The following is a 15,331-nucleotide window of genomic DNA, read 5'->3' as shown; positions in this document are numbered from 1 at the left end:
TGATAATAGGGGGCACCTCGCAAAGTTCTTATGAGAATTCAGCGAGATAATGTGTTCATCAAGGCAGCTTGTATCTCTTGAGCACCTACTATGTGCAAAACACTGAGCAATGTGCAAGGGCTACAAGGATGGAGGAGATACAGGCACTGTCCCTGCCCTTGACATACAGTCTAGCTTTCAATAAGGGACAGCGGTTAATATTGTCACACTGAAGCACGCTACAAATGCAAATGAAGCCAAGTTCTGGGGGCCCAGGCTTTTCTTGCAGATCCCTCTCCCACCCTCAGAATTCTCCAGACTCAGACTTGTTCTGGGGTGAAGAGGGGGCCAAGGCTGGTGGAAGGGTACAGGGGTTAGGGGTGCAGAGCCCTAGACTGCTCTTCTGATGTCTGAACTCTGGACACTTAGCCTCTACCCTCTTCCCTACCACTTCTATTTAACATCCCCATTCTAGAGCTTCTCCCTTGGCCTTCCCACGCCAGAGCACGTTTAATTCGAGTAGCCAAAGCCCAGAATTAGTATCTCTTCCACGCACTTTAAATGCACCCTCCCGTTGCAAAGCCTGGTGGACTGAATAGACAGACGAATGATTTGAGAAGATGGGGGGTTGAATCCCACCCTCAATTCTATTCCTCTCTGAAATTCAACAGTTACAGATTCATCCCTTGGACTTCGGTTTTTCAAAGAAAATATCCCTAGAAGAAAGGTAGCAGGGATAGTTATTGGCATTGTAATGTGAATGAATTGTCAGGGTCTTTTCAGAAGAGGTTGTGTAAAGGAAGCAAAGCTAAATGTTGAGAACGGCTGAAAGAAGTATAGGAGGTGGGGGAACTTCCCTAGAGGTCCAGTTGTTAAGACTCTGCGCTCCCAATGCAGGAGGCATGGGTTCCATCCCTGATGAGGGAAAGGAGATCCCACATGCCTTGTGATGCAGCTAAAAGAAAAAAAAGTGTGGTCGCAGAGCCGGGGGCTGCCAAAAAGGAATGAACCAGACTTCACAGATTGCTTGAGGCTGGGATGAACGTGCCCGCCCCCCTCACTGTACACACAGCAAGGACCTACTGTATGCAGAAAGAAGGTCCAGGAGGGAGGGTCTAGGTGTGTGGACCACCATCTTCTCAGGCACTTGGAAAAGGTGGCCTCGAGCCAGGGAGTGCAGAACTAGGGGGCTGGGCCAGGAGCACCCCTTTAGGCGGAGAGTGGGCAGAGAATCATCTGGCCTCTTCTTCCTCCCACCCTCTCATCTCAGTCCAGTGTCTCTATCAGCAGTTGCCTTCCCAGGGCACGGAATAGAGCAGGCAGGTCTGCAGAATGGATCTGGGGTCAGGAGGGGAATGGAAAATGGAAATAAGCGGCCCAAGCTCTTTATTACCGTTCAGTAGAAAGCGCTAAAGTCCAAGGGACGACCAGCCAGAAGGCGGCTTCAGATGTAACTGGAGAAGCCACTCTCCCTCAAATGTATCCTACACTTCAAGTGGGGCTTCTGAGTTTAAAAGGGCAACGTCATGACCCAGGCAGAAGAGGATCACAAAACTCCGTAGGCCTAATCCTACCTGGGGAGGAATTCTTTCTTTTAAACCAGCATTCCAAACTCTTCAAGCAAGTCATTCACAAAGGTGCCCCTTCTACCACTGTGAAGACAGGATCAAGTTCTCTAGGTCGATCGGGTGACCCCTAGGAATCAGGAGCTCTGGGTGGGGGGGCGAGAAGCCTGCTGGCTGTTTGGTGCTGACACAGCCATGGGCCACAGCTTCTTACACAAGCTTCAGGGTGGCTCCACCACAAACCCTTCCTTCCCCTCTGCCAGTGATGGTGACTCAAGAGATTCCGGAAAGGAGCTCATGGAACACTCAACCAGCAGGTTTATCCTGAGGTGCTTCTCAGCATTTTCTAGATAGAACATTAGGAGCTGGTTCCGATCTAAGAAGCCTGGCGTTCACTCCCCTGGCTCTGCCTGCAACACTCTGTGAGTTCAGGCTAGAATATGATGAATGTACGGAAGGGGGGCTTTAGGAGAGACAAAGAAAGAAAGAAAGCTGTTGAGACTTGTGGTTTGATGTTGTGAAATGCACACATACATGTAACTCTGCTAACTCCCCAAACCTGACTGAGGGACAGTAAAGGGATTTTTTTAAAAAAGGCCAAACCCCACAAGGAAAAAGAAAGCCGAAGTGCATATAGCAGGCTTGAGATAGCACTAAAATTACAGAAGATACAAAGAGACCTCACAGATCAGAGAAAGTAGAAACCTAAGTTGGTGGGGGCTGGGAGGTGTGTGTGTGTGTGTGTGTGTGTGTGTGTGTGTGTGTGTGTGTGTGTGTGTGTGTGTGTGTGTGTGTGTGTGTGTTTAGTCAAAGGACTTAACTCTGTATCGGGCACTGGTCTAAATGTTGAAGGTGTGTTAGCTTACGTAATCCCCCAACAATGTGAAAGTTTGTAACCTGATTTTGCAGGTGAGGCATAGAGAAGTTAAATAACTTGTCCCAGGTCACACGGCAGAATGTGAACCTCTGCAGGGGTGTGGCCCACAAACCATGCTCTACACAGCCTCACCGTGATTAGCAAGTCCTTCTGACCCAAACCCCAGGGGATCTCAGGACTTGGGATATCAAGCAGCAACAAAGTGGGGCAGGAAACAGAACTGGTGGAAAGTCTGTATGAAGAGACATACTCTCAGGCTCCTTCTCCTATTTTACTCAGCCCAGGCGACTGCCCCTCTGCTCCCTGGTAGGATACCTTCAGTTTATTCTCTGGAGGCATTGCCCAGTTGGGGATGGGGTGAGACATCCATGAAAAAGTTCCGTCAAAGTCTGTGAACTGACTGGAGAGGCTGCCTGGACCCCTTCTCCATTCAGCTCGCAGGGGCTGGCCGTGAGGTTTACACACTGAGGCAGGCACTGGGAGCCCCTCTCCGGGAACTGACTGGCTGGAGAGAAGACACACAACACTGACATGTGAAGGTCTCTGGATGAAACAGTTGCCTCACCAGTTGAGGAGCCCTTCCTGCCCATGTACCAGGACTCACACAAACTTCTAGCAGCTTTTTGGTATCTCCCTCCTTCCTCCACCTACATTTTTATCACGGAAAAATGTAAACATATAGAAAAATTTTAAAAATACTATAATGAACACCCATATACCCACCTCTTAAGTTCTACAATTGTTGATATTTTAACATATATGCTTTATCTTTAGATATAGGTGTACGTACAGTATTTTCTGAACCATTTGAAAATGACTGCAGACATTATGATATTTCACCTCTACATATTTCAGTATCTCTATTCAAAGAATAAGGATCTTATATAACCCAAATGCATCACACCTAAGAAAATTTAAAATAGCTTCCAGGGCTTCCCTGGTGACGCCTGCCGATGCAGGGGACACGGGTGCCCCAGTCAGGGAAGATCCCACATGCCGCAGAGCGGCTGGGCCCGTGAGCCATGGCCACTGAGCCTGTGCGTCCGGGGCCTGTGCTCCACAACGGGAGAGGCCACAACAGTGAGAGGCCCACGTACCGCAAAAAAAAAAAAAAAAAAAAAAAAAGCTTCCAAATATATTCTAATATTAAATCCATTTAAAATTCAAAATCCATTCAATCCATTCAAATTTCCCCCACTGTCCCTAGAATCTCATTGCATTTGGTTATTACGTCTCTTTATTCTCCTTCCTAGAACAGTCCTCTTTCCTTTTGTTTGCCCCACAATGTTGACTTTTTGAAGGGACCAGGCCATTAACTGAAGAAGTGTCTCACAGCTGATTTGTCTGATTGGGTCTTCTGTCTTTGAACTTGTCCCCACATCTCTTGTAAATCCTGTCAAGTGGAAGTTAGATCTAAAGGTGCGATTAGATTCAGATCAGATGTTTTTGGTAAGACACATAGGTGACATTCTCTACTTCATGCTGCATCTCATCAGGAGACAACTTCTGCTTATCTCACTAGTGGGGAAGCAAAGCTCCACCTCTTGGTAAAGGCAGTGGCTGCTGGATCACTCCAACGTGAAGGGACCTTGGGTAATACCTGACACAGTGTGAATATCCTGCTCAACGCCTTGCAGGAACAGACAATAAAGGATGACAGGACAACTGAGAAAAAGTCTCCAACATAAGAGAGAGAGACAAAAACAAGCAGGAAAAAAACAACTCAGAGGAAAGAGTGATCACTGCAGGAAGCAAAAGAAAACTTCCCCCAAATGGCAAATCTCCTTAGAAATAAGGGAAAATATCACAGCCATGAAGCTAAATGGCTATAAAAAATATTTAGAAAGCAAGAAAGAGCTCTTGGAAATCTCCACTGAAAAATCCAGTACAAAGTTGGAAGATAAAGTAGAAACAAAAGTCTCCTAAAAAGTAGAATAAAAAGATTAAGGATGAAAAATTGGAAATTAAAACATAAGAAAACTAGAGGATTAGTCCAAAAGTTTTGCATCAGAATAATGGGTATCCCACAAAAAAAAAAAAAAAAAAAAAAGAGAAGGGAAAAGTAGAGGGGGTGAATTATCAGACAAATAAATAAAATATGAACATTTCCCCAAAACACATGAGTTTCCAGCTTGAAAGGGTCTATGGAGTGCCCAATACAAATGCATGTTATAAAGATAAACAAAAAAGCACAATACTGTAAAATTTCAGAACATCCTAAAAAAGAAAAATGGGTCACTATGAAAGGTCAAGAATCAGGCTACTATTAAACTTCTTAATAGTAATACTGAAATCCAAAGGATAACAGAGCAAAGCCTTCAAAATTCAGAAGGCAATTTGAACAATAAAATTGTACTATAACCTCTAGAATAAAATAAATATCTATGAGTCCATTTTGATACAAGTAAATAAATGAATGACTAAGTACATGGAGGAGAAGGGACAGCTCTATCTTACAAAAGAATTTCATTAATAAATGTAAAAGAAATGAGAGAAATAGAAAATTATCATTAAGAACATTACAGTAATAATTGTAGGCAAGATTCACCAATGGATGCTAAAATCTGTAGGTGAAAGTTTGAGGATAAACAAGATATTTGCATAGTCTTAAATTATGTCTACCAATATATTTACTCATTATAAAAGGAAAAATGGTAACTTGACAGTGAGAAGCCTGGCCTAAACTACTTAGCCAAGTGATCAAGATGAATACCCTGAGTAGTACACAGCACCATCATGTACCCCTGATAGGATGCACTCAGATGGACACATCATCTCTGTGGTATTCTTGCCCCAAATCCATAACCTCAATTTAATCATGAGAAAATATCAGACAAATCCAAACTGAGGGACATTCTACAAAATAATTGACCAGTATTCTTTGAAATTGTTAAAGACAGACTGAGGATGTGTTCTAGATGTAGGAGATGAAGAAGATTCAGCAGCTAAATATAATGTGAGATCCTGGATTGGATCTTGGAAAAGTAAAACGACACTACTGGAAAAACTGGTGAGATCCAAAGTCTGTCACTTTGTTAACAGTAGTGTGGCAACGTTAATTACTTACTTGCTTTTTTTTTTTTTTTTGATGTTGTACCCTGAGAAGTACATCAGAGTTAACTTCTTTTCTTTCCTTTTTTTTAGTTAATTTCTTAATTTTGATCACTGTACTATAGCTATGTAAGATGTTACCATTAGGGGAAGCTGGGTAAAGGCACTAGATAGAGCTCTGTAATGTTTTTGGACTTTTCTGTAAGCCTAGAATTATTTCCAAATGAAAAGTTAGGGCTTCCCTGGTGGCGAAGTGGTTGAGAGTCCGCCTGCCGATGCAGGGGACACGGGTTCGTGCCCTGGTCTGGGAGGATCCCACATGCCGCGGAGCGACTGGGCCCGTGAGCCATGGCCGCTGAGCCTGCACGTCCGGAGACTGTGCTCCACAACGGGAGAGGCCACAACAGTGAGGGGCCTGCGTACCGCAAAACAAAATAAAAAAGAAAAGCTAAAACATTCCGAGGGAAAATTATTTCCAACACAGAATTTTACACCCAATCTAGCTATCAATCATGAAGATAGAATAATGACATTTTCAGACAAACAAGGACACATGCTTCTTTTATCAGAAGGCTATTGGTAGTCATGCTCCCTCAAGAGAATAAACCAAAATGGACACCTGGGATGCAGGCAATGTGGAATTCGCCACCAGAGGGAAGCAAAGGAGTTTTCAGAACAACATTCCCAGAAGGATGTCTCAAACGAACCAAAAAACCCAATAGTTTATCTTATCTGTTTGATTGTATCAGTGAAATTTTCAGTTTTGACAGTCTAGGGTTGTATTTTTTATTTATTATTTATTTTTGGCTGCGTTGGGTCTTCATTGCTGCGTGCGGGCTTTCTCTAGTTGTGGTGAGCGGGGGCTACTCTTCGTTGCGGTGCACTGGTTTCTCATTGCAGTGGCTTCTCTTGTTGCGGAGCACGGGCTTTAGGCACGCCAGCTTCAGTAGTTGTGGCACATGGGCTCAGTAGTTGTGGCTCGCGGGCTTAGTTCCTCCACAGCATGTGGGATCTTCCCGGACTAGGGCTCGAACCTGTGTCCCCTGCACTGGCAGGCGGATTCTTAACCACTGTGCCACCAGGGAAGTCCCTCTAGGGTTGTATTATTGATAAGTATGTAGAAAACCAAGCAAACAGACAAAAAAAAAAAAAAAGAAAAAAGCTCCTAGGGAAACGAAAGTTGCACTTTTTGTAATCACAGTATACTAAATGGCTCAGTTGTGAAAATTTTTTACATAAGTCATAATAATGTAAATACTAAAATATTCATTTAACCAAAATATCTATATTGGGAAGATGCGGGGAAGGGAAATATATGTGTGTGGGTAGAGCATGGGGGAGAATGTAAGAGAGTTAAATTCTCATTTTCCAAGGTAGGAAGAGAAAAAGATTATGTCTAAGGTTGAAAAATCAAGAAACAGCGACACAAATTTGGAAAAAAAAATATAGGGAAAAGATAAGAAGGCACAGCTAAAACAGTTGTTTCTGGGGAGAAGCAGTCAGGGCTTAGTAGGAATGAGCAGAAGACTGTTGTTTTCCATTATAAGCCTCTGTTTTTATTTCACTTCTTAAACTAGATACCTGGTTATTTTTATAAAAATAAAAACTAGGGACTTACCTGGTGGCGCAGTGGCTAAGAATCTGCCTGCCAGTGCAGGGGACACAGGTTTGATCCCTGGCCCAGGAGGATCCCACATGCCGCAGAGCAACTAAGCCCGTGCGCCACAACTACTGAGCCTGCGCTCTAAAGCCCACGAGCCACAACTACTGAAGCTCGCGCGCCTAGGGCCTGTGCTCTGCAACCAGAGAAGCCACCGCAATGAGAAGCCCACGCACCACAACGAGAGTAGCCCCCGCTCGCCACAACTAGAGAAAGCCTGTGCGCAGCAACGAAGACCCAACGCAGCCAAAAACAAATAAATTTTAAAAAATAAAATAAATAAAAACTACATTTTAAATAATAAATAAATAAGGCATGAGCAACCAGGACATCACGGGTAACCTTGCTTACCCAATGGTTAATTTAAGCGTATAAACCCAACTAACTGTAGGCTCGAGTCAGGGTCTCAACCTTGCCTATTTGGTATTCCTTCCTGCTCTGATTTTGGGTAAAGCTGGTCTTCCCCTGGCTGGCCCCAGTTCTGACCTCCTCAGTGCTTTCCTTGGCATCTGTATGTCAGAGCATAACGGTTCGCACCCTTAGCCGTGGAAGGGCACTTTGGTGGCCGCACCACTCTCTGCACTTCCGTTGCCTACTCTCTCCTCATTTGGGCTCCTGGGCTACCCACCCCCACCAGAACCTGAGTTGGACTGATCAGGATGGTCACCTGGTTCTCTGGTCACAGGGAGCCTGTGGGCTGTTTAACCTTCAGAAGTTTCCCCCAACTGCTAGGCTCCCTGTAGCATCTTTGTTGCAACAGAACTCTGCTAGCAGCAATTGGCAGAAGAAACCCTTCATCTCGTCCCTGTGTGCCACAGGTGAGCATGGTGGTATTATTGGCCCCAATTCTTCACTCCTTTCTCCATCCACACACTTGCTATGGCTTCATCATGGATGGAATGTCCTTCTTTGTCGATACTGGGGTTGGTCATATGACTTTCTTTGCCAATGGGATGTCAGTAGACGGACACAAGCAGGGGTTTGAAAAGTGCTTGCACACGGGGGTTTACCCTCTTCTGCCTCTGCCATCAGAAGAACAAGCTTCAGCTAACCTGCTGTCTAAGGAGGATAGGATGAGAGGCATGTAGCGCAAAACCACCGAGTGGTCCAGAGACCTGAAGTGAGTAGCAGAGCCACTGAGCCACTGCAGCCTTAGCAGAGTCGACCAGCTGAGCCCAGCCTGGATCAGTCAAATCCCGGATGACCCACAGAGCTCTGGAGACAAACGCTTATTGCTGCATATGCCACTGAGAAGATTTCTGTGGTTTTTTTCCCCCTCAGTGCTGGGTGACTAACACAGGCACTAAATGTTGGAAACCACCTATCTACAGTTTTATACCAAGATTTCACAGGTTTATAAAATAATGCTCAGGGGTGGTATCCCAAGGTCAAATCATAAAAAGAGCTTGAGTCTTTAATCATTTACGAGTTAAGGAAAAGAACTTTTAACCTCAGACAGGTGTGGTGGATGACAGAGATGTCCTACTTACTTAGCATATGCTTTGACACTTTTTACTGAAGACAGTCTAACATAAATGTGGCCACGCCGGGGGGATATGCACCCCTAGATGTTGAGGGTGAGCGTGCGGTGACAACGGCTACTTCTCAGTTATAAGTTGTGTGAAATTGCATATTAGACTTCTTAGATTCCTTAGTTTCCCAATTTCACATGCTCCCAGGAGGAGTCCCTGCCCACAGAACTCTCTCCCATCTTGGGGGTGTTTAGCTGATTCTAACTTAATGGGAATGTACTGATCAATGCTATGCTGAGAGCAGGTTTCAGTAAAGAATGAGGAGCAGGCAATGGGTTCTAAAAGCCAGAGATCCCAGAATGGATTCAAAGCAGTGACTCCTGTAGGACGTTGACCAAAGCAGAGAGGAGGAAAACATCATAACGCACAGGGGAAAATGCACCTTAGCTGGGCAGGACCCCCTGGGATTTAATCTCACCCAGTCCTGTAACAAACCACCCTCGTCCTGACTGCAGTGTCTCCTCTGCTTGGGATGGGGCTGCCAGCTGGGAGAGACTCAACCGAAACTTGGGGGTCTGGGGATGTGAAGAGGAGGGAAACCAGGGATGAAGGACAGGTAGATTCAAGGACTCTGGTTGACATCTTGCTTGGATTTAAGATAAAAAATAGGGTAATACATTCTCAGAATGGCCAGGGTAGCCAGGGCTGAAGACTTCCAAATCAGGACTGAGGCTGTGTGTGGGATGGGTTCACTTAATAAAAGGCTCCTCCCAGGCCCAGGGCGCTCTAAGCAGATGTGGGGAAGCACAGGCTGAGGAACCAGAAGGGAGGAAAGGAGGGAAAAGCAAGAAGATCGCCGCCCAAGGGGCTCCTGGCCTCGAGGTGAGCGGCACCTCTGGGTGTGGATGGGGGCAGGGACGGGGGAGATGGCTGTGGCATCTCTGGGAGGATTTGGAGACACAGGGGAATCCTCCCCCACCTGCTGCCGCATGACGGCTCAGCTACCAGGCCAACTGGGAGGTGGTAGAAAGCCAGGGCTGAGTGGGATTAGCAGTGGGGAGATGGGCCAGGCGGGGCTGACTCATGATGGGATGAGCTCAGGTTCGCTTTCAGGAGGGATCAGTGTCCGAGGAGGTGTCATCGGGGGTGGATGCAGCCACGAGTTAAGGCAGCTGACAGCTCTCACGGCTCTCAGCTCTCATGGCCGTGGCATGGTTTGTGCCCGTGCTTCCCAAGGTAGGATCTGTGAAACACTAGCTCTGAAGGTTGCGAAGGGCTACTGGCCTGAAAAGAGGGTTCCATGGTCCAACAAGCTTGAGAAACGTGGGCTGAATGGAATTACACAGGTTTCTCCACTGTAGGACATCTCAGAGCCCTGAATATGATGATGGGAATAGGCGATCTCTAAAGCAAGGCAGGCGGGGGTATCGTATAGCACTTTTGATCATGACCACGGAAACCTTTCAACACAGAACGTGACTTCAGACTAGTGAACTACTGACGACGCTTTCTTACTGAACTACTGAAGCCGGAACCAACAGGAAAAAGACCTGGTTCCCACGTGTCACCTCCACCACCACCGCCAAGCCCCTCTCCACCAGTGAGGTCTACTTAGAGTTTCAGGGCCAACAGGCAAATAAACTGAGGTTCACGACAGATTCTATCCCCATGGCAAACTGAAGTGCTACCTACACAAAGCCACGGAGGCAGAGGTCCAGCTCTAAGGTACCCAGGCACCCAGCTGGGAGGCTGGGGCCCAGTGGGCCCACAGACCCATGGCAGCCCCACCCAAAACTAAGATCAGCCTGGCAGCGGCCCTATCCCCCAACTGGGGATAGACCTCGAGGCTCAGGCCTTGTCAGGCTTGGCTCTGGACATGGGAGGGGCAGCCGCGGAGAGGACAACCCCAGGGGTCCAGCTCAGCTGGTCTGGGTGAAATGCAGGAGTCGGCAACTCACAGTCGTAGCTGTTTCCAGCTCCCGCACCGCAGGAGGCTCTGTCACCTGTTTTCCCAGTTTCCTCTGGTCTCTCCGGGTGCTGACAACGTTCCATCCAGGTGCTGACGAAAATCCCTCTTCTCTGAAGCACAAGCAGAATGTTTCCTTAGAAAGGAAACAAAAAGATTCCGAGGACAAGGAATCACAAAAGCCCCGATGCCACACAAGTAACAGCAGCGGGAAAGTAACTCAAACTCGGTCTCAGATGGTCAGACTGACAAAGCCTCCCGGCCCACAGGCTGCTTAATTTTTACCTTTTTTTCTCTGTGATGTGCCTGCCGAGAAGCCCCAGGTTTCGGCCGGTTGCTCTGCTCCTGGCTCCTGGGCGCCTGGCACGTTTAATTGCTGATTCTGAGATTGTCTCTCACACGGAGGCAGCGGCGATGTCGTATGTTCAGAACCTGGACAACAGACCCAGTCAAAAGCTAAATAAACGTGGAAGCGTTTACTTGGATCAGAACAGCGGGTGGAGTGTTTGATATGTGCTCATCCTCACAGGAGTGTGTGCCAGGTACCACGACTCCGTTTCTGGATAAGGAGACTCAGGAGCCAAGCAGCTGGGCCCCAAATCCCACGGCATGTGAGCCGGGGCAGTGGGTTCGAACTCAGCACCGCTTAGCGGCAAAACCGGCACAGCTCGGCTCCGGGTTCTGTCCCGTGTGCTCCCTGTGGCGCGGGACAGATGCTCACCTTTCGTGGCCAGTTCTTCTTCTGTAGAAGGAAGATGATAATCCCCGTCCACAGAGCGTGAGGGATTATCGTGAGGATCAGATAATACAACGAACAGAAAAGAGCTTTGAAGTGGAATGAATACAGGTGCAGGGCGTTAATAGGACCCAGTGTTTTCCTAGATACCAAACAACTTGGCATCCCAAAGGTTTCCACTTTCTCTAGTTCATGCTTACAAACTGACCAAGCAAAGGAAAAAGACAGACAGATTCAAGAAGACGTACCAAGAACCTGAAAGCCTACAGGAGGTTAGGAAACAGACAGCCCCCCCCCCCAGTTAGGAGGCTTTCAACTTGAACCTTGGAAGAGCTAACTCCCCCAGACCTCACCGCTGCCTCCTGCCCACACCCAATCCCACTCCTAAAGGCTCCACACACTAAAAATACCCCAGCCACCTGCTGCCCAGGCAGGCAGTAAATCACTGGCCCTCGAACACCAGAATCCAGGCCAGGCCTGGCCTGACGTGGCTGCTGGCGGCTGACACGCGCCAGATGGGGCAAGTCCACTTCTTCCCAGCCCGGCGGCCAGGGGGCCTGGGAGGAGAGTGCCCCCAGGAAGCAGAGGCACTGCTGCAGGTGCTTCCTGGGTGTAGGGTGATTGGAGGTGGGTGTGTCACAGGAGGAAACGGGGCTCCCTAGGAACGGGCAATGGCTCCTACGGCGACAAGTATATATAGAATAAGGTCATCTCATCAAAATCCACAGATCAGCCACTCGACTGCTGTCCGATTACCCCAGGGCCACCAGATGTCACTGTTGCAGGGGGCATGAATATTTGTGGTCCCATCTCCGGACAAGCACTGGCTTTATGGAGACAGTTCAAACTGTGGGCACTCGGGGCACACCAGTGAGATCCATTTCCTGCTTCCAGTTCTTAGTGATTCGATCCCGCTCTCCCATCCCCACCCCCGGGACCAAAATCAGTCCGACTCCCAAAATGCAACCAAGAAATGCCAAAAACCTGTTCACAGTTACTTCCAGCACAATACAGTAAATCAGAAATGAGAGGCCAAGACAGAATATTTAATTTATTTTTAAACTAAAATGCATCATCAGCAAACACATTTGTGGGGAACAAGAAGTCATGTGCTGTCTGGAGTGTTGCTCAAATTTGAAAAAGTGGGGACCCTGAGAGCGCGTCCTCCACTTTGTCACCCCTCCCCCTAGAAAAACCAAAGCATTAAAGTTAACTGCTGCTACCTGACCACTTGGTCCAACCAGTGACAAATACTTACAGGACAATACAAAACACAAAATCAAAACAATGAAATTGAGAGCCTACTCAAGTATAATGAATAGACCTAGATGATCAGAAATGTGCCGAGGTTAAATTTTTGTTTCCATAAAATTGAATAATTTTCATAGCTTGCAGGCTTCTGGGAACATGTCTAATACTGTTGGGCTAGAAAGAGTACTTTTAAGTGAACTAGGTTCTAGTTCACTGAAAAGCTCTGTGGCCTTGGGCAGGTTATCTAACCCCTCTGAGCCTCAGTCTCCTCGTATATGAACTGGACCTGTCCAAGGCCCCTTTAAACAATATATGATTCTAGGATTCTAAGCGTGGCCTTGAGGGGCCCCTGTGTAGCTGGGAAGGTGGATGTCAAAAATAACAAAACAATACAGGGCCACTTAAGTGACACAGATAAGGGCTACGGGAATTCAGAGTCCTCCCCCTTCTGACTCCTGGGGGACTGAGGGAAGGCTTCTGGAGGGGAAGGGATTAAACACCTAAAAAGTAACACTGCAGCACGCTCAGCATACTGGATCCCTCCCTTGAAGAGTTGGGAGGTGGCCAATCCAATATTTTAAGATGTCAACTTGATCTGTGTGGACATAAACAAAATAAACGATAACTGCTACCTATCAACCTCTATAAGCGCATGAATTTCTCAAGAATGGGAGCATGTTCTGTAATACTATCCGGTTGGTTTTGTGTGTACATGTACAACTGCTACTTCTTAGATGATAAATCTGGGGCAAGGGACAGAGAGGAAAGAAGGGGGGAGGTTAAAGTCCTTCTTCAAATGTTAAAAGCCTCCCCCAAATGTTAATACAAGCACAGACAAGAGCTTGAGAAATGGAAACTAAATTTGTAACAGTGGTTCTGTCTGATGATACTGGGGGTAATGATTATTTTTTTCTTTTTGCTTATCTGGATTTTCCATTTTTCAGCAACGGACATGAATCAATTGCATATTTTTTTAATGCAAATATATTCGGGACAGATAATACCTCAAACCACTATCAGTTATTAGCATCTTAATGTGAATTAATGGATATGATTTGCTTCCTGCAGTGAAGTGGCAGTGGGATATGGATTTTGTTAGGTCGGGTCTGCCACTGGAAAGGGAGAGAGGATGTAGTTTCCAAAAGCACAGTGGGCGGAGGAGGCCTGCCAGGCCCCTCCCTATTACCTCAAGGGCATTTTATTAAAAGTAAGGACAACAACAGTTAACCTTTCTCATTCATGGTTTTGCCCAATTATTCTCATTATAAATTATTTATTTTTAGATCCAAACTCCAGCTTTCCAACCAAACAAAGAAAAAAGTGCTCATGGATTTTAAGAATAATTTGGAAAAAAAAAAAGAAAACAAAGGATTCTTCTCCAAACTCTGTGCATTTTGGTTTCCCATCAAGCCTTGTTTGGACAAAGTTTTATTTTACTATTTCATACTGCAGTCTGCAGATTCTTCCTGGAGCCTCAGTGCCAGCACTTCAGGAGTTGTAAAGCTGACATGATTAAATACAAGAAAACGTCATCATTTAGACTCTGATTTTAGATGGGTTATGCCGACAGTTGCCTCAACATTATCTGGAAAGGCAGAGCATGCCGAGGAAATTTATAGTGTAAACAATACTGGGGAGTGATGGACAGTCTGAAGGAATCCAGTTTCCATCCACATAAGCAATTCATAACTTATTGCAAATCATGTGATATGTTCATCCAAATATTCCTTCTATGGCTGGCTCCTAGGAAACGAATGTGATAGAAGCGGGGTGTGCGGGGGGGCGGATAGGGAAGTCAATGATTCCTAAGGTCCCAAGCAAAATTTAGACTTAAAATATATTTGAACTATCACCTCCAAGTAGCTGGAGATATCGAGGCTTGAAAAGAGGAACAATATTGAAGGCAGTGACTTATTTAATTGAATCTAAGATGCCATCAAATTATAAGATGGATTATAGTTTTGTAAGAAAAAAACACTGCCAACTCAATTATGACACATCAACTGTAAAATACATTCTAATTTTTAAAATGTTAAGATGTGGGTGGAAAATATCTATCTTAGAGTTAATGAAATACAGTATTACCTATGTCACCTTGCCCCTACCTCCCTGTCACAGGGAGATGGGCTTCTATTCTCAGTGACCTGTTAGACTTCATATGGGGACATCAATCTTCCTTCCAACTCACTTAAGGGTTAAAACATTTAGATCTGTCCTTACGTGGCAGTAGAATGTATCTGTCCTCCAAGTTCCTGTCAGAGTCTATAATCTCCATTTCTCTTCCATCCAATACTCAGCAAAAACTCAGTTGAGAAAAAAATCATGTTTTCAGGACTGTCTGCAGGATATGCAGCCCATCCATTTTTCTCTACTCTGTTTACCCTCAGATTGAGCCAGATCAGCAGAGAGCAAAGTACTGGAAACAACTGGGTAATCCCTCACAGAAAGGTTTTTACAGACTCTCTCTCTGGCGTCCTGCCTTCAGCCCACGTGGGGGACACTGTTACAAACAGCCCGAGTTGTACTAAATCCTGTCGTCAAGGACATAGCGTCCTCTTCGTGAGGATCCACTGGAGACATATTTCAGGGCTTCATACCAGGAATCTTTAAAAATAAAATGTTTAAATTGAAGTATAACATATATCGACAAAAGCACACCATTCATAAAGGTACAGCTGAATGAATTATCGCAAATTGTAACGACCACTCAAAGGAAAAAAATAAAACATTACCAGCACCTCAGAAGCCCCTTCATGGCTTCTCCCCATCACTAT

The 15,331-nt window shown here is 46.0% G+C and overlaps 1 protein-coding gene across 12 annotated transcripts in view; it reads right to left on the bottom strand.

Moving 5' to 3' along the window:
* Positions 1–15,331, bottom strand: part of EBPL (EBP like) — a 94,865-nt gene that overhangs the window by 32,854 nt on the left and 46,680 nt on the right. For 6 of the 12 annotated variants that reach the window (XR_009536657.1, XR_009536656.1, XR_009536661.1 and 3 more), the window contains 2 exons: positions 10,856–11,002; positions 10,563–10,706 (listed from right to left, as the gene is read on the bottom strand). The exons of 3 other annotated variants lie outside the window; for them this stretch is intronic. The gene's annotated coding sequence lies outside the window, so the exon portion shown is untranslated. Of the gene's footprint in view, positions 1–2,736; positions 2,914–10,562; positions 10,707–10,855; positions 11,003–11,291; positions 11,348–15,331 lie in introns of those variants that run through there. 3 more of the 12 variants (XR_009536659.1, XR_009536658.1, XR_009536664.1) reach the window with 3 other exon arrangements.

Source organism: Lagenorhynchus albirostris, chromosome 18, assembly GCF_949774975.1.
Source record: "Lagenorhynchus albirostris chromosome 18, mLagAlb1.1, whole genome shotgun sequence".
NCBI lineage: Eukaryota > Metazoa > Chordata > Mammalia > Artiodactyla > Delphinidae > Lagenorhynchus > Lagenorhynchus albirostris.
This window is presented reverse-complemented; position numbering and strand designations above follow the sequence as displayed.